A 22,382-nucleotide genomic window follows, 5' to 3' on the forward strand; every position below is an offset into this window, starting at 1 on the left:
ATGAAATGTCAAATTTTTTTATTGGAAAATCGAATTTAATTTTCTTTCTGAGTCACAGGAAAAATTACTGTTTTCCTTATTCCAAGTTTTAACTTGAGAACTCGGAAAGTTTTCATAGTAGCTATAGGGTTCATTCAATTAACCTGCTTCTTTTTTCATTCAGAATCGACTAAAACGATGAAAAATTCAGGTTGTAATTTGAAAATATTGCGCTTCGATGAATTCGATGTGTCAAACTTGCTGATTTTCTCATGAAAACCCTGTACATTTCGGTCCGAACAACAAAAGGTGTTATATCAATATATATTTTGACAAAATCGAAAAGGGTAAAGATTTTTCTGAAAAACACTTCCCCAGCTGAATAACTCCAAAAAGTGTGATTAAACGTTTTCCCAATAACTAATAAACCGTTGAGTTTTTACCCAAGGTATGGCATACTGGTGAAATTTTATTCAAATCGGCTAACTAAGAATGCAAGATTATACTGGGTGTACCATTTGAAACAAGCTGTTTCCGATTAACCAGAAGTTGAAAAGGTTTAAAAATATTCTAGGGCCTAGGGAGAATTTTCGTTGTAGAAATCCCGAACATCAAAATTTTCAGCACAAAATTATGATTACTTGATTACTTCTCCATAAACGTCTAAATAACAAAAATAAGCCATCGCGGTAGATCAATCACTCTGTATACTTTTTAGTTGTTTATAGGGGTTATGCTCGTGTGAGTCGTGTTGCCAAACGAAAGAATAATAAACAACAAGGCAATGAGGACACGGTTTCGTTACAAGCTTCGTTGCCAGACTATCTCACTGTTTTCAAAAAACGAATATTCGTGTTTATTGGAATACAAATTTTGTACAATTCTATTATTGTTTATATTCTTTTTATCCAATTGAATATTACACATAAATGCTTGGTACTTTCAATAGTAGGTTGCAGTGTCTTTTTTTCACTATTTCTGTAAGTCCATTGACTTTTATTCTCTAATACTCAAAGAATGTTGAGTATTTTAATGTGTATGACCAAAATTAAGGAACCTGCATACGCATACCGTATATCAAAAAATATGCCATTGAGTACCTATTTGATCTTAATATCAATTAAGGAACGATTTGAGATTCCAAAACTAATTATCTATAGTGTTATAAGTTATTAGTGAAATATTGAGATGACGAATATTCAATCTAACTTAAAAAATGGCCATATTTTGGATGCAAAGTGCTGAACATTGCAACTGATTCAGAGAACATTTCAGGTATGATAAAATAATAATGAAAATATTTCGACGCAGTTGTCAATAGGACATAACTCACCGACTAATCTAGGAAAAATTCAAGTAAAAATTAGTATCAAAATGCCGGTTTTTCATGTTGAAAACTTTTCGAGCTTATCTCAAAATCATAAAAATTATCGCAGACGAAAAACTGAAATTTCATTGAGTTTTACCATGACAAGAATTTCCGTTAAACACAAGTTATCAATTCTATATACAGGGTGTCTGTAAAGAAATGCGAAGAACTTAGGGAGATGATTCCTCGATAAAAATAAGCAGGGGTAGTTCCTATCAATTTTTTTCGAAATCGACCTCCCTTCCAAGATACAGCCTTTGGAAGGCGATGACGAGTTGACAGTTTTCAATTTTTTTTTACGGGTTCTAAAAAACACTGAGTCATAAAACTATACATAATATGAAGCACTAAGTAGATGTTATTCACACAATTTTTTTAAATCTCATAATTCTCATAACTTAATTATTAGGGGTTGAAAATAAAAACATGCATTTTAGCGGTAGGTAGTCATTCTATGGAACACTTATACGATCGTCTCCCTTCGCATTTTTTAAAAGACACTCTGTATAACCAAATTTCGTTTTTTGTTACCACTTGATGAATTCAAATAAGTTAATCATATTATGCGGAAATAATTGTTGCAGGAATGTTATGAATTTCAGATTCTATAACAGTATATTACTGTAATATATGAATATAATAACAATTATTGAAGTCTGTTCGCCGTAAGTATAAAATTACGTCAGCGTTAGTATTCTGTGGTCAGCAGTCAGAAGAAAAGAATAGTTCTATTACGAAAGTTTAAAGAAATGGAAGATTCATTATGATTCGTTCCGATTCTCGTGAAATAAATACTCTATAATAGATTATGATAAACATGTTACTTCAATTGATTGTTTTCAGGAATATGAATACGAAGGAATACGATAGTAAAATCGTGTAGGTCACAATCGCTCCAAAACACATTTTATAGACTCGAATATATTTGTCAATAATCAATAATGACTTATTTTCATTTTATAAATGACAAAAATTCATTATGATGAAACTGCAGAGAAAATTTTATGAACTCATTTCCATATAAGATAACACAAAGATTAGATTTTTCCTCAGATACAGTTCATTACTCGATTTGATAAGAAATATTCATATATTTATTAATGCCAAACAATTAGTGATCCTCAGAGTGTGAAAAACAATGGGATGATCGGTATTCGATATTACGAGTGGACTATTTCCTGCTGCTGTCTAATTATTACAGGGCGTTTTATTCGAAAATTTTTGATTTATTTTTGAATAACAGATTATAGCATTATTGGTCATTTCAGTGCAACCAGAATGGGGGTGAAATATGGCCGACTGAAATTTCCTTTCTCGCATCGGCGTAGGGAATTGGAGTTTTTAAAAAGCAAACTTCAATAGTTTCAGTTGATTCTGATTGATGAAGTCAGAAGATTTTGCGTTCGAATTCATATCTCTTTACCAAGCTACTGCACTTTCCTAACACTGCTTGGCAACCCGGTAAAAAAATATTTTTCCAATATCATATATGTAGATCCGATCAACTTGAAAAATGTTACCTAATTGCCTCTACTATATCTACGGCTTAGAAGGTTCGACTAAAATTAAGCGTCGTTTGGTAGATAAATTTGTATGTGGATAAAAGTTTGATGCAAGAATGATATTCAGAATGCTAATTGTGGATTGAAAACAAAACGATGCCTATCCGTCAATCAAGCGCTGTTTGCTTCTTGCTTCCCTGATCCAGCTCTGTCAAGTGTCAAACCGGGCATAAAACCATCAAAACGATCAAAACCCTTGGCTTTTAGACAGTAGAGTACTATTAGTAAGGGAGCCCACGATGCTAGATGTGAAGACTTAGTGGATTCTGAAGATCAGATGGTAGGGAAAAAATTTTTTATATGAGTCATGCCCTTTCATCGGTGGAATGAGCCAACAAAAACAAAAAAAGTGTCGAATGGAATATACTCGAGAGTGTCAGATTTTGATACCCCACATGTCTCCGAGAGTTATTTAGACATTAGACTGGCTAAACTGTAGAATATACTATAGAACTGCATTCGCGATTGTTTTTTCATAGCTGGACTGCTTTGCTCTCATCGGACATATATCTTAAAAACGGTTAAACGAATGCTTTCACAAAACTTGTAGAGAATTTCGTGATATATATATACCAACTCTCATGATGAAAGCAAAAATGATTTGAGGCTAATAAAGAAGGTTTTTTTCAGAAATCTGATTTTTGTGGATTTCATTGTGAATTTTTTTTGATGCTTCGGCTTGTGAAACTGGCAGATTATACAGAATAATAGAATGATCACGCCTAAACAGGAAGTCAATGAATATAGCAAATTGGCTAGTTCAATTCAGATCGTAACACTTGTTGATATTCATGTCAGCGGGTGGTATGCATCTGAATTTATCCTTATTATAATACAGAATGTCACAAGAATTCTGTTCGTTGAAATATGTTTGGAATGATTCGAAATAAATTCAAGTTTATATTTTCCTACCTTCACTGGACATATGACCCCTAGTAAATTTTTTGATTTTCGTGAGACTTCCAGTTTGACTGGAAGTGACATCGATTTTCGTTTGTCAAATGGGTTGCCCTATATTAAATTATGAGAATTGATTCCCATAAAATTTTGAGATTTGTTGAAATATGAAAAAAACTCCAAAGTATTCAATTGGAAGCAGCAAAATGACAATTTTTTCAAAAGAAAACCTTCATTTTTAGATTTGTTTTCGTAATTTCACGTTGAAAAACAATTTTCTGGCGAAAATACGAACAAATTCGAACAACTCTGAATTTTATGAAAAATCAATTTCCATAATAAAATATACGAGTACCTACCCATTTGAAGAACTCTCATGAAATATAAAGAATTTACAAGGAGTCATTTGTCTAGTCCTCGGTCTAGTCAAAGCTAACTAAATCACAAAAGTGAAGTTCACTTCCCCAAGATTTCAACGAACGGAGTTCGTGTGACACCCTTTATATTTTACGTCATTCTGGAATAATTCATCGTTTCCTTCATGTGATAAAAAAATATTTAACCTGCGCAAGAATCCCTTGCCGACGTTTAAATTGTCAGAGACTTGAATATGTTATTAACTTATTTCAACAAAATTTGATACTTTCGAGTATATTTTTGTTTTTTAATATTTTGACCCTATATCTTACACAGATCCTCCTATACAGGGTGTCGCGGCTTTACGTGACTCTTTCTCATGTGTGAATAAAGTACATACGACATCGGTATATAAAGACGAGTCAGGAGTAGGGGAGACTGGGGAGGGTTGATACGTTTTTTGGAATTTTTATTTTGGAAACTGAATTATATGAAGAAACAGGACTTTTCTTATATTATATAATTCTTCAATTAATCGTTCAACAAAATAAATATAGAAGTCTCAAAACATAAACATCTTATTCTGTACAGAAAGTTGAACACAAAAACATGCAAACTGTCTCAAGCCTCCCTGCGTATGGGAGGATTGATACGATGTACTGGGAGGCATGAGACACCAATTGAAAATATAAGTCCCATTGGCATCACTTGCAAATGTCACATATAAACATTTTTGTGCCTTTTCTAACACCCCCAAATTCTTCGTCGCGCCATTGCGAGCACACCTGACACCTGATCCAGAATTCGTTCGATCTAGAGGATGAAAATGAACCATTGCAATATATATAGGCTACATCTTCGCCCTCTCAATCATATTCTTCAACCGTGTCATCCTAATCGTCCGAAATACCCCGGTCTACATACTCTTTCTTTCGTATACCTCTCTTGTTTGATTCTCTTGGTTCTTGTTCTGCCTTGGCTATGTATGCTGCTGGTTGTACTAGGATTATTTAGCTCAGTAGGTAGGTCAGCAATGATACTGGCTTGCTTTGGTCCCATAGGTGTAGAAAAATCAGAAAATGGTCGGTTAGTCACTTCCGCACAAGAAAAGTCGGCCTCGTTAAATACATGGGGATTGTACGGATAAATTCCAGTTGTTAAAAATCCCCTTCATATGTTGGATGGTGAAAACGCCTTCATGTAGGCCTATCCAACTAGCTACGGAATATTTTTTGAAGATTATGCGTGTATCAGGCCTCCCCACGAGAAATGTCTCAAACCTCCCTGAAAGCTATTTTTAAAGTGATTCATGTTTTCATCTTATACTAATATATTTTGAAAATCGAATAAAACTATAAATTGAGTAGTTTTATGCCTATTTCCCAGTGAAATGTTTGTTTATGCCGAAGAATTAATGCATGATCATAAAACCCTTAGGTAACTTGAGTGAAAACTCACAATTTCTCACCTAGAAACACTCTTTGTTGGAAATTTCACAAACAAATTTCTGTTAGCCTTACAGATTAACGTCACGCAATGCCCTCTGCCAAAGAATAGTGTTCACTAGTATAATACTTTTGAAAACGGCTACAGACCGCGGATATAAGCCTGTATCAAGCCTCCCCATGTACCAATGCTCCCTAGTCTCCCCTACTTAATTTTTTTTTCCTACGACGTGCCCCTACGAAGATATGTTCATCGAAATGGTACTCCTATAATTCAGTTTTTCCGTAATAACTTCCGATTCTGGTGATTCTTCGGATTTGCGTCAATAAAAATATCAGTAATGTAATTTTGATTATACTGTATTATTGTAATTTCGACAGGAGTTAGTGAATGTAGGTACTCTTTCTGTGGTTAGTATCTGTCGGAACATACAGATATTCTGTATTGTAATTCCATCAAAAAATTGGTGAGTTTCTTTGGAATTAGGAAGTAATCCTTAATCGCTTTCCTTAATCGACGTGGAACAATTGATGATGGTAAATTTATTGTACTTATGATTCATTTGGCTATTTCGATCAGTTTGGAACATTCACAAAGTACAAATTTTCGACAAGCATTCGACAGACGCATTCGGGTATTCTCCTGTTTTTAATTCTTAAAAGTTATCCAGTCATATCTACATAATTCGGAAAAGAATTTTTTTTGAAAATTTCAAACCATTGTTTCTTGGAAAAATACTGAGATCCGTTTTTCAGATGTTGACTAAAGTCGATTCATGCAGTACCGAATATTTCTTCGAAACATCTATCAATCCTCACTGAATTGTTATGAATATTCGTTTTCCAAGCTTTTCCTTTCAATATGTGTAGGTATGGGATTCCTTGACCAATAGGCTTCATACGAAAACAATATTTGGGAATAAAAGTGCCATTATTTGGATGGTTTCTATATTTGAATATCGACGACGTTTCGGGGGTCGTTTGCCTTCATCATCAGGTGACAAATGTAAAAAATTGTCGTATTCTATAAGGTCATACAAAAACATATCACAACAGTATGAATAATTTCATTCAAACAAAAACTTTTCTCGATATGTGCAATGGTCTTCAAGAATGATTTTCCCCCATTTATCTATAGTGATTGATGTTCTGGTATGAAGCCTGTTGGACAAGGATCCCATACATATAAATTGTTATCATAATACAAGAAAAAGTAGGGAAATACTCACGACCAAAAAAAAATTTACAACAATCATAACAACACAAATCGCATCAAATGTATTAAAGGCCCTTTTCCAAGCTTGTTCTTCTCCTCAAAGATCATGGAACACTATTCAATTATTTCGTAAGTGTTAAATATACAGGGTGTCCCAGGACTAATGATGATATTCAAAGCCTGAATGAAAAGTTTCGGTGGAAAATAAGGAAGGGTTTACGAATGAATTCGCTCCTATGTAGCTATGCTGGATGAATGAAATTGGATTCAAGGGGCATCTGCATTTAAGAAATACCACTTCAAAATTTCATTTGCATATCTCTGTCTTGATTTGAAAAAATTCGATAAATCCACGATCAAGTCATCATCTTTGAAGGAACGTAACTCTGCAACGGAGCATTTCGGGAATTTTTCGTCTTATTTTGAGGTTCAGAACCTATATCTAATTTCCTATTAGGAAACCACGTCAAATCCACCTATTTGGATACAAAAATCCAAAATAATGGAAATAACCCAACCCAATAAAGCATACATTTTTTTTCTCAATTAATCAAAATAATATCCTTATATGAAATTTGTTTTATCATAAAAAGATTTCACCAAGATGTTTTTTAGTGCAATCCCATCTAAACTTTTCGCCTACGATACAAATATGGCATTTATCTTCAGAATATTCTATCCATAATTTTCGTAGACTGATTTTTTCTTGCATGAACAGTTTTTGACATTCTGTCTGTATGGTAATTCTATCATTATGAAATGGTGGTCGACTCCAATGTCAAGGACGAAGTTTTCATTCAACAATTTTCGCAAATTCCTTCTTCCTATAATTTTGCTTATAACACAAACTTTATATTTAAAAATAAAATAATGTCATGAAGAAAAGTTCCAGCACAGTGTTTGGTAGGATTGTGAACAATAATAAAATTTCGTTTAATAATTTAAGAATCATTAATGAAAGTAAAAACGGTATTTATATTCTTCATATTTGAATTTTTGGAAAATGTAATCATCATGCTCTTTTCAAAATGCAATTATTTCAAATATATAAAGTATGATTTACTTCTCAGTATTTGTCAGAACGCCCTTCGACAACGAAATTCTTGACGTTTCTCTTCTGGTTGCTTTTCTGATCGATATAGGTAATCCAAAATGTGACAACTTTTCGTGTGTTTTGTTGTACATTTCATAACCTCGAAGAAATGACGACTGAGTTAATATCCAAAATCCCTACTTATAAGTCGGGATTGTAAATAAAATAATTCCTTGGCCCTTCTACGATATATTTGTATTGATTCAATTTAAAAAAATTACCAGAATCGGTATGTATCGGTATGTAATCGGTGAATTATGGGAGTACCATTCGGAAGCAAACATCTTCGAAGGGAAGAGTTGTAAAACAAAAAATTAAGCTTTCTTGACTAGTCTTTGAATACATTATACAGACTTGAGAAAGTGTCACGTTATGCCGATACACGACGCCAATTTTTGGTGTAGGTACTCCATATTTTCCTCTTTGGCTCCCTTACTATACAGGGTGTTCTATATATCTCAGATGAGCCATCCTGTATATTTCTTATTACATAGTGATTGAAAAAATTTCCCGAAACACATCGAATGATTTTGTTTGGGGGACATCTTTTGACGTATTTGAGGCTTGAACGAGCGACCCCCTAAGAAGGGGCGCTTCATCCCCTCAAAATTGAAGAGGGGGGAGGGATTGAGTAATACTTCATTTGAGAGGTCTTGGAAGCCCCTTTACAACGGTGTATAAAGAACGTAGTTTTGATGAACAGCTTTCGCCAAAAATCAATTTTTTTTTATCTCAAATGAGCCATCCCTCATATTATATATGAGTATATGGAATATAAGAAATATACGGGGTGGCTCGTCGGAGATGAAGGGTTTTTTATTATACCAGGTGGCCCACCCCATGCAGACGCGGCGCTCATTTTGAGGGAGTGGAGGAAGATATTTTGAATATCTTTTTTGTGGTGTGTGTAGGATGTCGAAAAGCACAATTTAAAATTATTGTCATATATACAGGCTGTTCGAAAGCAATATAGATCAAAGTTACACTTTTTTATATGTAACGCCATATATTTGACCTCAAAAATGGAATGGCAAGCTCAAGTTATGATGAATTTTTTCAGATTAATTTATAGATCAGAAGCTCCCTTTACGAGATAATGGCGAAAAATCGAAAATATGGAGTTTTTTAAATAGCAATTAATGAAGAAACTAGTTACGTCAGCGGTACAGACAGAATTTTTTCGAGTAGACAAGTTGGCTACTCCTACATATGAAAGAAAATTTCAACTCTGGAATATAGAGTGATCATAATTAATTCTCAAACATCAACTGCAAATAATCGTCGAAAACTTTCTTATTTCAAATGACACATCCGGTATTTCTATATCTCGTTGAACGTAAAAATTAATTTCGAAACTATCTTCATTAAATTTTTCTACATCTCAACCTGATAGTTTCTGAGCAATTTTCGATTTTTAATTCAAAACCAGTAAACCATTTTCGCCATTATCTCGTAAATGGTCCTTCTAAGGTATAAAGTGATCTGAAGAAAATCATCATAATTTGAGCTTGCCATTCCATTTTTGAGGTCAAATACAGAGTGTATCAGTTAAAAAAGTGTAATTTTGGTCCAATCTTGACCCTATATACAGGGTGTGGCGTAATGAATGGATAATATGGAGCCTGCAGGTAGAGGACTCTATGGCGGTTCAGAAAAATATATTTTACGTTTAGTAGAAGTGCCTTGGTTTTCGAGATATTCGAGATTTTCGAAAATTCAAGAAAATCACACCCTTCGCCACTCTTTTTGCAGGCAAGACTCCAAATGAAAGAATTTTTTCAAACTGTTTTTTGGATAGTATTCCTGGATAGATGCGCTATCGAATGTAAATTATTATTTTTGAGGCGCATGAATAGTTTTTCATAAATAAAAGATTTAAATCAAATTTTTCGTTTTGCTTATTTTTTTTTCCTAAGTTCAACCCAGCGTGGTGTGAAAAATAATATGGTTACCTGAGTGCCAAAGCAAGAGAAAACATGCCTGTTTCACTGAGATTCTGAAATGGTATAACTCACTCTATTTTCAGCATTAAATACAAAATAAATTTCTATTACAATGAGTCAAGGCAGAGTTTGACGTAAGCCTTTTTCTTTAATTTTTAGCAACTAAAATGTGACTTGCAAGCAGAATAAAGCAATTATTCATAAGAAGTTGTAGAGCATCTAGTAGAGCTCCTGATGCACACTTTGAACACTTTTTGTAAAACTCGATTCAATTAAACGATATTTTAAAATTGGTTTTTTCCCTCGTATTCTTTCATTATTAAGCCCTATAGTTATAAAGTTAATAGTTGTTAAGCGAATTTCAAGTAACGAACTGAATATTAGCACTCTTGTAATTGAGAAAAAATGCTGAAAATTTGGTAATTTTTATTACATTGAGTCAAGACCCTTGTTACAAAAATGCTGAAATTTAATGCATAACTTGAAATTAACTTGAAAATATTGATTTCACAACGTTGGATTTCAATAATAAAAGAAAACGAGAAAAAATAACAATTTTGAAATATCGTTTCATTGAATAAAGTTTCACAAATCACAAATGATGCTTAAAATGGCCACCATGAGTTCTGATACATGCTCTATAGTCTACACTTTCTAATGATTGAAGGAATCTAATATGCTTTATTGCATATCTATCAACAATTTTAAAATGAGTATCGTTTCATTGAATTAAATATCACAAAAGATTCTCTAAGAGGCCACCATGAGCTTCAGTAAATGCTCTATACCTTCTTATAGATGATTGCTTCTTTCTGCTTGCATTTCTCATTTCAGCATGTAAAAATTTTAGAAACACTGTTTACATTAAACTAGGCCTCAACTGATTGCAATAGGAATTTATTTTGTATTAAATGCTGAAAATACAGAGAGTTATACCATTTCGGAATCTCAATGAAACGGGCATGTTTTTTCTTGCATTGGCTTTCAGGTAACCATATTATTTTTTACACTGCGCTAGGTTGAACTTATGAAAAAAAAAATTAGAAAAACGGAAAAGTTGAGTTAGATCTTTTTTTCATGAAGATCTATTCATGCGCCTCAAAAATAATGAATTACATTCGATAGATCATCTATCCAGGAATACCATCCAAAAAACAGTTTGAAAAAATTCCTTCATTTGGAGTCTTGCCTGCAAAACGAGAGGCGAAGGGTGTAATTCTGTTGAATTTTCGAAAATCTCCAATATCTCGAAAACCAAGGCACTTTTACTAAACGTAAAATATATTTTTCTGAACCGCCATAAAGTCCTCTACCACCAGGCTCAATATTATCCATTCATTACGCCACACCCTGTATATGACAATAATTTTAAATTGTGCTTTTGAACACCCTACACACACCAAAAGAAAAGATTTTCATGATGAGTGACCGGCCTGGTTTTGAATTTGAAGAAGCACAAGAAAGCTCCTCTCTCTATTTCAATGTTTTCCTCATTATATCCAAAAATCTGGAAATAATACAAAAAGTTCTTCGAATTTTTCTTTCATTATTTCGTGAAGATCTCGAGTTGCAGAACCCGAAAACGCCATTTCCACGTACTACACGCGGTCGAAACGCCAGGTTGCACGCGCAGCAACTGCATTCGGCCGCCCCACCAAATCGCCGCCGCTGCGTTCCGTCTGTTCGGAGACGGTGGATTCGTGATTCGTCAGTTGTGCGTGGACGTTTGTTTTGTGGACGTTGCGGGCGTTTTCCGACCCTTATGACTCACCGGTTTTTCCCGAACGCGGTCTGAGACAGTTGGCGCACTTTCCCGGTAGTGTTTCCGTCGATCCAAACCGAGCGTTCGACGAACATGTGAAAATTAATCACTTGTGAACCGATGATATGCTCGGATTATGACATACGGATTTTTGGGATTTTGTTTTGATATGGTAATTTTTTTCGTTTTGTTTTCTTTTTCATTTTATTTTTTTAATTTTTTTTTTCGCTCATATACATACTATTCGACAACCACATCATTTAAAAATACCTAGTGTTGTTATTGGGAAAGATTGAATTTACCTATTTACCGAGCTATTTACATTCTAGATTGACAGCTATTGTAATCTATGAGAGCGATCCTCTTCTCATCGTCATCACCACAGACGTAAAAAAAGAGAAATTGTTTTTATTTCTGTTTTTTTTTTTTATGCTGTGAACAAGTTCGTGATTATTAAGTGCATTTCAAAATAATTTGTGCGTATTAACAGTCGGGAGACGAAACGATGAAAAATAACACGTGTACTAGATGAAATATTTACCTATTGTTTATTTAAAACAAAACTATGAAAACATGAAAAATATTTCGCAATGAGTTCGGAATTTCAACGTTTCAACAGCAGTTCAAGTGGAGCGTAAATATTCTGTGTTTGTAACAAAACACGGTTTTGTTTTTTTACATTAGTTATGGCTGAATACTGCAACTAAATATGTATTGCTTGCTAACTATTGCCTATCATTCGAAATGAATCATTATACCTTGAAGAGTTTTTTCCAATGAGAAGAATTGAGAATTTGCATTTTTTCTTATATTTAAACAGAGTTAACCCTTTCATTAATGTAACATACCCAGGAACGCAAGGAAATACAGTAAAAATGTTCCAAAAAATTCTGTTCTGCTCACATCTCGGTCCCCATACTTGCATTTTATATTCCGACCATATTTGGTTGATTAGTTTCGCAGATTTGCAATGACGTATCTTTTATTTGGCTGGTATAATATATTAAGAAATGATATTTAAACCAGATCCGTGACTTCGTAACTGGTTTGATCGAGCCTGAAAAAATCGATCTAATTTCATCTGAAAACTATGAAAGTGTCATACTTTTTTTCAGTTCCTAGCCTTACTTGGGAGTTGACGTCCTAGACTGATCAACAATTAAAGGAATAAACCTTGGCTGACATTAGAATATCAATTATATATTGCTTCAATTATGGATATTCAAACCTTCTCGTAATGCTTTGCTGACGATGAAAAAATACTGTAGAAGATTAAGCGTTTTTTCTCGGCTTTTTGTGATCTTTTATGGCATTCAAACACACCTCTTCAGGTAGAATTTTGGAAAATAGAGGTACATCAAAAGTTAGGTATCTCCACATAATTTCAGTTGATTACTGCAGCCTCAATTTAAATAGGGAAGAAGCGCCGTGACATATCATTATGGGTGTGAGAAGAATAATTCAATAGATTGTCTAAAAAATTATTTCTTCTTCTATTGCTCCAACTCTAAAACACCAATAAATTTTCAGTTTTATTAGGTAGAGTGTGTTTCACACTCGTTTTCACGTAAGCGGGTCAGGGTTTTGCCAACCCTGTACAGAAAAATGTGAAATTTTTTGCGAAATGATTTATTTCGCCTCGTATTTCGCGAAAGCATCAGTTTCTTAATTAGATTGCCTTAAAAGGAAAAACATCTGGAATAGTGAGATCTAACTATCTAAGAATAACAATCACTATAGAATCCACCAATTAGGGAACACCCGTATCTATCATCATTAAAACCCTGACAACCCTGTATATCACACCCTACACTTCGCGCAGTCTTCCCCTTCACCCTTGACATACGTCAGATGAAAGAGGGATGCTTTCCTGATCAATCCATGGACGGGAAAGTGGGAATTTAGAAATTGGAAGGAAGTTAACACGCAAGAGGGGGAATGGCAACCCCGAGGGCAACCCTCAACAGCTTCAGACGGAACTAACCTCGGTCTGTCTCATGAACGAAACGCCGGAAAATTCGTTGATTGTCATTTGCCAATTTATCGATTTTCCTCCTCTTACGTTTTTCTTTCGTCTAGGATGAAGTAAGTCCAGTAGTTTCTTTTCTATGAGAAGGACGACCTTGAATATCATTGAATCAAATTGCTGGGTGAAAAATCGAAATACAGGGTGCTCGACAGAGTGTTTACTGAGGAATCGGCAGAGAGGCATGTCATATTCCTTGTCGAAAAACGTTAATATTTCATAGGGACATATGAGGTCAGACTGCACCTCTTCTAGTAGATGGTTTATCTGATGTGATCGTTGATGGATTTAAAAGGCAAGAAATCGAGCAACGTTGAGCAAGAATTATTTCGTTAAAATTTTTGGTATGCAACTGTAATTCTGTTTGTTCTTCTGGGGTCTTACTCGAGTTTTTACTCGGGTTTTAACCCTCTAATGCCCAAGTTTTTTTTCCTTTTTTATAATTATTTCCGTATAGTTTCAAATTAGCTTAAGTAATCTACATCTTTTTTTCGCAAATAGTTAACTGATTTACATTAACACCTGTTCTCACAAAATGAACCTATACTGAAGGCGGACATGGGCAGAATAATTTTGTATCCACTTATATGCAACCCGTCTCAAGGCTGACTTGGGTATTAGAGGGTTGGTGTAACCACCCTTTGAAATCACCCAAGATACATCACATATACATAAGTAATAACTTCAAAGAGTAGATTATAGATTATACAGGGTGGCCTAAGGGACAAATTTTCAGTGGTGATGAAGAGAGTGAAGATTGATGGTTTGATGTTTGATTGACCCTAAAATTATTGATTTATGAAGAAAATTCTGAAACTATGATCTCCCATATATTCCTTATTATAATATATATAGAGGGTGATTCATAACTATTGGGACATAGGCTAAGGGCAGATTGTTTGGACCAAAATATAGCGATAGGACCAAATATACCTCAATAAAATATTGCTGTGGAAAAAGATAGAAGGCGTTAAATTTGATTTTTTTTTCGTTTTTTGCTAATAATTTCACTATATATTTTTTCATCCGTTTTTAAGAAAAACACAATTGAACAGTTCAGAGCATCGGAAGGGGATTTGAAGTAACGATTTATTTATATCGACAATAAAGCATACTTAAAAACAATGTAACATAAAAAGAATAAACTTAAATCAAATGTTCTACGTGGCCTTCTCCGACTTCTATACCTTTTTTAATTCTTTAAATAAAGAACTTTTCTCGGAACTTTCGAACTTCGAAGAAGATATTATTCTGTCCCCTTATAAAGAATTCAACTTTAACGCCCTCTATCTTTTTCTACAGCAATATTTTATTGAGGTATATTTGGTCCTATCGCCATATTTTGGTCCAAACAATCTGCCCTTAGCCTATGTCCCAATAGTTAGGAATCACCCTGTATAATCTTTCGCTGATATTTCACAGATGTGATTGTAACTATAAACGAATTCTCCAATAGTTCACACGAAAAAACTCAAAAAATTGCAGATCCGTATTCAAAAATTTCAATTTAAATGTTAGGTGACAAATCTCACTGAGTATTATGATATAAAATAATTCCAATAGAAATTTGAAAGGAGCAGAAAAAATTGATTGAAGATAAATTTTTTGTTTGAGAATCGAAAATTTTGTATGGTTATCATAAATATGTTGAAAGCGGAATATTACAAAATTTTCACATCCACTCGATGAAATACTAGATGAAATAATATTCTAATCATCATAATAACTCTCAGAACTCCTGTTTGTTCTACTGACCATTCTGGCACCTGGTTCTTGAGAATAGTGAAAATAATCAATTGAAAAAACTATATAGTCAATTCCTAAGAACTCATTGTTTTAAAATCCAAAAATAATCATAAATTTTAGAAAATATTTATGTCTTAGCACGAATCAGAATCGAGATCAGAATATAATCTAATGAGTTTTATGAAAATCCATTTATTAGTCGAATTAAATCCGATTTTTGAAAAAATTATAATTATAGTAGGTAATTGAAAATTTGAGGATGGGAGCCGCCCAGTTCATGGGATGGCTATTTCACTTATCAAAAATATTATTTCACCAAGTGGATGTGAAAATTTTGTGATATTTCGCTTTTACCGTATCATGAAAACTATAACACATTTGCAACATTTAAACAAAAAACCGATCTTCACTCAATTTTTTCGCTCTTTTAAACTTTCTATTCGAATTTTCTTGATATCATATATCAAGTGATATTTTTCAACTGACACGTAAATTGCAATTTTAATTTTTTGAATTTTTTTCGTGAGCTGATGGATATAATGAGTAGGTATAGTAACATTTTTGTGAAATATTACGAAAAATTGGCCATATTAACGAAGCCATGGGAGTTCATATAATTTTAGCATTTTTTTCATGAATCACCCTTTATATAACTTTCTGGAACCAATAGATGGCCTTATGGGACTTTTAAACCCCCAATCCTCATTTAGTTTCAGATCTTTTATCATCACTGAGCCGTTGTCCTTTACTTCACCAGTCACCTTGTATAATAACGTACTGACGTATTTTTTTAATTTTTGAAATTTTTTAGTTTAGTACGCTGTAAAGTTTGCGAATGACTTTTTTTGTTTAGAATCATGGAAGACTATCAACATATCGAAAATTTTGACGAATTATGGCTTGTCCTTCACTTGTCGAAAACGTGGGAAAACTTCAAATTTTTGACCATCCCGAGGACCATCCATATATCAGAAGGGAGGAGAAGGCATGTTTGACTCGATGTTTGATGCCATGTTTCTTCACAAAATATCAATATTTCCGTACAAGGCATCACTTCCTGCATTTTTGCCGGGTTTTAAGTGAACACTCTGTGTAGATTTGGAAATGGAAATTATGAAAGCGAATTGTGACCCCTGATGAAATAATCATTTCAGTCAGGACCTGATATGAGATGATGACAACATTCAATTACAGCTAGGTGATCAAACTTCTAGATTTCTCTTCATCTCTCATACCTCCAAGTGAAATCAGAGCTAGCAAATAATCGAAATTTTAAGTCGACATCGGGATGAAAATCATAATTAGGTACCTATACATCTGATTCCTGAATAAAACACAGGCATAATATTGCGTGAGCAGCCTCAATTAGCCAAGAATTGACGTATTAGTCAATAATATACACGCTATCTAAATGAAAGTAGAAACTGTTTACTCAATTTTTCATTGCGAATTTGATGTCTTATTAGGAAAGTTCAAACACCTAGATCTTATGATAAAATACCACCAGGCATTTTGATGGCGTATTTATAGCGAGATTTATAGCGTAACATATTGACGCGGACAAAATATTAAGAGCGTCAAAATATTCATCATATTTACTTATACAGCCTCCATTTAGCTGTAAACCCTTGAATGAACATCGAAGTACACTTGAAACTAGACGACCTCCATAATTTTCGGGGATGGTATTCCAGGACAGTAAAACTGACTGAATTAAATAATCTTTATTTCGTGGCGCTGCTCGTTCAACTTCAATATTCAGTAGTCCCCATACGTTTTCAATGGGATTGAGATCTGGTGAAGCTGCTGGCCATGAAATGGTTGTCACTTGTTGTTCTTGCATTCAAGCTTGAGTATAGAACGAAGTATGGAATCTTGCATTATCCTGCTGAAAATGCCACTCCTCTGTGTATAAAGCATGCGCCGTTTCAAGGAAGAAATCGTTCAGAATGCCACAATACTTTTCACGATCAATGGTACCATCAACTATTAACAGAGAGGCGTAACACCACGCTGAGATATTGCTCCCCAAACAATTATTTTGGTGGGAAATTTTAACGGTAACATGTTGTTCTGATGAAAGACTGATAAAGACATTATGAAAATAATTTTCTCGAAAACGTTGAAAAAATTCTTCCTTTTTTTGTTGAGGTGTTGAGGAATTTTTTTGGTGTCCTTGATATGTAACCGTATCCTCGTCCTTGTCTTTTCAGTTTCTGGAGATACTTCTATATTTCGTTGATTTCCAAATCTGTTTTGCGAAATCCTAGGTGCGGATTGTGTCGCCCTAAGGCCAATAAAGCTTTTAAATTGTTTCCTTTGATCTTACTCGTTCTTCCTGAAACTGGTCTATGTGTCATATCTATGCCAGTTTTTATTCTCTTTATTGTCTCATATACTGCACTTTTTCCCAGTTCAGTCAATTTTACTAATTTTTTAATCTTTTCTGTACAAATATTCTACCTGTTTTCTTTTTTCTAGTTGCGACATTATTTCATATACCTGTTGACAAATAGTATTGCCATGCAACTGCACAACCTATTTTATTCATTGCTGTATCCCGTTACCGGGAATAAATCTACAAAATTATACATTAATGTTGACTCAAAATTAAAAATATAATATAAATATAATTAAAAAATACTCGAAAAAATATGTTAATATCATGAAAAATGTATCCAATATGTAATTATTATTATAAAAAATAATAAATTCCTGATACTTTCTAGACGGACTATATGAACAAGCTCTGTTTTCTCAAATTCCCCTCGAACAGCAAGTTTAATAGAAAATATTTTAAGCTTACAAGGATGATTTGAAACTTCAAAAAATTATTGTTTTGCATCTATGAGCCACGGCAAACGGAAAAGCTCCTCATTATTTTTTCCATATGAAAATATAAAACTCAAAACCTTACGCCGAGCTTTACGCATTGCGTTGATGTTGATAAATTATAGGTTTTATGACAGAACAACGTCTATCGGATGCGCCAGTATTAAATACATAATATTAACAATAGTTATTTGCAACGTTTTTTCTGAATTCTTATTGTTGCTAGTTAGGGAGCTGACGATGCTAAATCGGGATTTACTCGAGCGTCGTGGAGACCTAGTGGATTTTGAAGATTAGATGGTAGAAAGAAAAAAAGGTTCTATGATGTATGCACTTTAAGCGCTGGGGAAAGCGTCTGCAGGGTCTCAAAGATGTAAAAAAAATCGCCATGTGAACATACTCGAGCGTGTCAGATTAGGATACTGTATATGCCCTACGTGTCTCTGATAATGAATTATTCATGCTTATCTTACAGATTGCGCGGTGGGACTGGCCGTACGGAAGAGTTGAAAATGGTAAAAAAAAATTCCAATTCGAATTTACCTCTTCGGCTCCCCAACTATGCGATATCGAATAAAAAATGTTTTCTCTTAAGAAAAACCCCTGGAGTATTTCGTAATGATTCAGAAACGCTAATTTCATTAATTGAATAATCAGTAGTGAACAATTCATAGCTTCGAATTCGATTGTGGATGACGGGTGGAAGCCTAAAAGATAGCAATTATTGAACACCGTATTAGAAGTTAGAACTGTGCTCAACGCCAAAGTTAATTAATTCAGACCTACAAAGTGCTACCTAAACAATCCAATACAGCTGTTTCGATTCCCCAAACCATTACCTCCAGTTCGCATCAACAAAATGCACGTTCCTGTTAACGAGTTCAACATTTCGTGTTTTGGGACGCGTTCCGACCAAGGTTTCAACCCGCGTTTAATCGTAACTGATAGTTTTGAAACGATTTTCGTATTATTGTTTACTGGTAACATTTTCAGCTGCTTCTGGCGAAATTCCAACGCTGTAACTCATTACGATATGACTTTTCGTTCGAAAATAAACAAAGGTCGTATCCCGTGGACCTCTGCGACCTTTGCTAAAGGCGAGCAGAGAAGGTAGTAGACTCTATACTAGGTATCGACGAAATGTCAACGACAATGCTGTATCGGAACTTGAATCAATGTCAGGGCTATTCTTATGCTGCATTGAGCGCCAGTTTCTCTACAAAAGCTAAGCATAATTATGCCTCTCTTGTTACACAGGGTGTCCGCGCCATGGGGCAGCGGTCTATTACTCTAATTCTATTAACTCTACAAAAAAGGGTTTCAAATAAAACTTTCCTCTTTTTAAGTGGAGCATCTTTAAAATTTATAAGAACTATACAAAGTGTTTAGTTTCTTCTGCACAGCTATCAACTTCGTTATTTTAAATGGAACACCCTATATATTCTAACATTTTTGAATTCTCTGTTGGATTTGAATATAAGTTTGATGACACAACTATGTCTGAATTCTCAACGGTTCCCGAGAAATTTGACTTTTTATTAATATTTTGATGGTTTGAGGTACTAGCTCCGTACCTATTCTATGCAGTTGATTCAAATTTGGACTGTGTCTAGTCAATGAATGTTTCACTGAAAATTTTTTTTGTAAATAACAATATTATAAACGGGGTCAACGAAAACGTAGATCCATCTTCAAAACAGAAATAGAAATTCATCAAAATCTTCATTTTTCAAATGGCAACCCATATTTTTTTTTCTGTTCATTATTTAAAACAACTAAAAGCAAACAGAAAATGTTTAAATAATGAGCAGAAAAAAGATATGGGTTGCCATTTAAAAAAATGAAGATTTTGATGAATTTCTGTTTTCATAATAGATCTCCGTTTATTATAATTATTTACAAAGAAAGTTTTTAGTGTTTCATTTATTGACTAGACACCTCGCTAGACACAGTCCAAATTTGAATCAATCACATAGAATAGTGACGGAGCTATAGTCCTTTATGCAAGTACCTCAAACTGTCAAAATATTAATGAAAAGACAAATTTCTCGAAAACTCTTGAGAATTCAGATATAGTTGTGTTATCAAACTCATATTGAAATTTAACAAAGAATTCAGAAATGTAAAAATATATAGGCTGTTCCATTTAAAATATCGAATTTGATAACTGTGCAGAAGAAACGAAACACTTTGTTCAGTTCTAAATAATTTTAGGAGATGCTCTACTTAAAGAGAGGAAAGTTTTATTTGAAATTCTTTTTTGTAAAATTAATAGAATTAGTGTAATCGACCGCTGCCCCATGGCGCGGACATCACGTATAAGATCGTAATTCTTGAATATTAGAACATTATTTCGGATTGAATTAAAAATGATGAAAAAGGATCTTGGGTTATCCTCAGAAGTAGGACGTATGCCGTCGCAGACTTTTTAATAGCACTCTTTGTGCTCTACAAAATTGTACCTGATGACATTTTCCTCTATCTCTTATAATTTACCAAGCTTCGGTCATAAAAGTCTGAAATCAACAGCTTTTTCAAGACAAGCTCATGATAAAAATCGTTACATACTCGAATAAATTCTTTACAGTATAGTGAAATTCCCGTCAAAATCGGACATCTGGTTCCAGAGTTATGGAGAGACAAACATACTAACAAACAAACGGACTTTTCCATTTATAATATAAGTAAGGATATCTGAAAATAGTGTCAACTTCTACATCTTGTATCGCTGCATAGTTTCCCTTTGTCGATGGTTGTCAATTTCTTTGTACGAGGTCTCTGAATGAAAACGAGATTGAATTTTCAAAACGGCATATAGCTCCTGTTATTCGTTGAAACAATTTTTTTGTAGCATTGTGTTTTCAATAAACTTAGTATGTATAAGAATGTTCCTCGAAACCATTTAGTACGAAATCCTTAAAAGTATTAAATGAGAACTAAACCTCAAAAGCGATTCAATACTCCTTTACTAATTTTTCGAGTAATTTTTACAGGTGAAATATACACAATGATACTTTTTTATTCCATCATATAGATAAGGTGGTTTTCATACACGAATAGTTAGAGGAAAATTCTGGGAAAATTCAAATATTCCACTCGAGAAAACTTGTTGACTCGCAATCTGTTACAGAAACAAATATGTTGAACTTATGACCTCAAACAGCGCTCCCACTCATTGTGGCAGACACCCTTTTGTACAACGCCTTAGGGAATAGTGTGTGAAATCAGGAATAATGTCTGATTTGTCTTGTGGAAACATTCTTGCGGTTACTCACTGAACTTCATAATTAGTCTCTGACCTTTACATATGAGTTCACTGAATATTTTGATCAGGATGCGCAATTTTGAAACCCTGAGTGGCTGCTTCTGAGACTTTTCAGGGTTTTCACTCCCAATCTCTTGAACAAAATCAACTAAAAAATTGAAATAATCGTTTTGTTCCTGCGTAAATTCTTGCATTAATTTGTCAGGAGCAAGTCATGTGGAAGAAATTGTTGCCTGTCGATGAACTCTAATAATTATATACAGGGTGGGCAAATTTCGATGTTTTAGCACTACAGCTTTTAAACCAGAGGAGATAGACAAAATCTGATACCCCATTCTCGTTCTCTTTTTCTGAGAAACTAACAAGAGTAGTAGTCATTTTTGACCATCATATGGTATGTATCAATATAAATAATAGAAAATGGTCAAAAACCTTTTTTCTCAATATTTCTATGGTTTCTACTTTTGATGTAGCATCTGTGGTTATCATACCACAGTCTCCTTCTATTAGTCCTTTCATGCTTTCTGTGCTTCTTACTCAATTTCTCCAAGATTCAAATTTTGTGAAAATTGGTAAAAAGCATAGAAAAAATGACATTGCCGGAAGGAGACTGCTCTTGTTATAGGAAGTTCTATTTTTCTGTGCTCGTCAAAAGTTGAAACCATAGAAATATTGAGAATAAAGTTTTTGATCGTTCTCTATTATTTATATTGATACAAACCATATGATGTTATATATTTTTGGAATCAGTAAAAATTAGGCTTTCAAAAAATTACACAGAAATCTAGTGCAAGCAAGCCACTGGATTCTACTTAAAAAAGTGCCTGTATAATGTTATAATTTCAGAGCTCTATCATCAGTATAAGTGGAGATATAAATTTATTTCGAAA

At 33.8% G+C, this 22,382-nt stretch overlaps 1 protein-coding gene across 4 annotated transcripts in view; it reads left to right on the forward strand.

Annotated features, from left to right (window-relative positions):
• Positions 1 to 22,382, forward strand: part of LOC123319421 — a 125,105-nt gene that overhangs the window by 15,967 nt on the left and 86,756 nt on the right. The window contains exon 1 of one of the 4 annotated variants that reach the window (XM_044906385.1): positions 11,554 to 11,795. The exons of the other annotated variants lie outside the window; for them this stretch is intronic. The gene's annotated coding sequence lies outside the window, so the exon portion shown is untranslated. Of the gene's footprint in view, positions 1 to 11,553; positions 11,796 to 22,382 lie in introns of those variants that run through there. 4 annotated transcript variants of the gene reach the window in all.

This window comes from Coccinella septempunctata, chromosome 8 (assembly GCF_907165205.1).
Source record: "Coccinella septempunctata chromosome 8, icCocSept1.1, whole genome shotgun sequence".
Lineage (NCBI taxonomy): Eukaryota > Metazoa > Arthropoda > Insecta > Coleoptera > Coccinellidae > Coccinella > Coccinella septempunctata.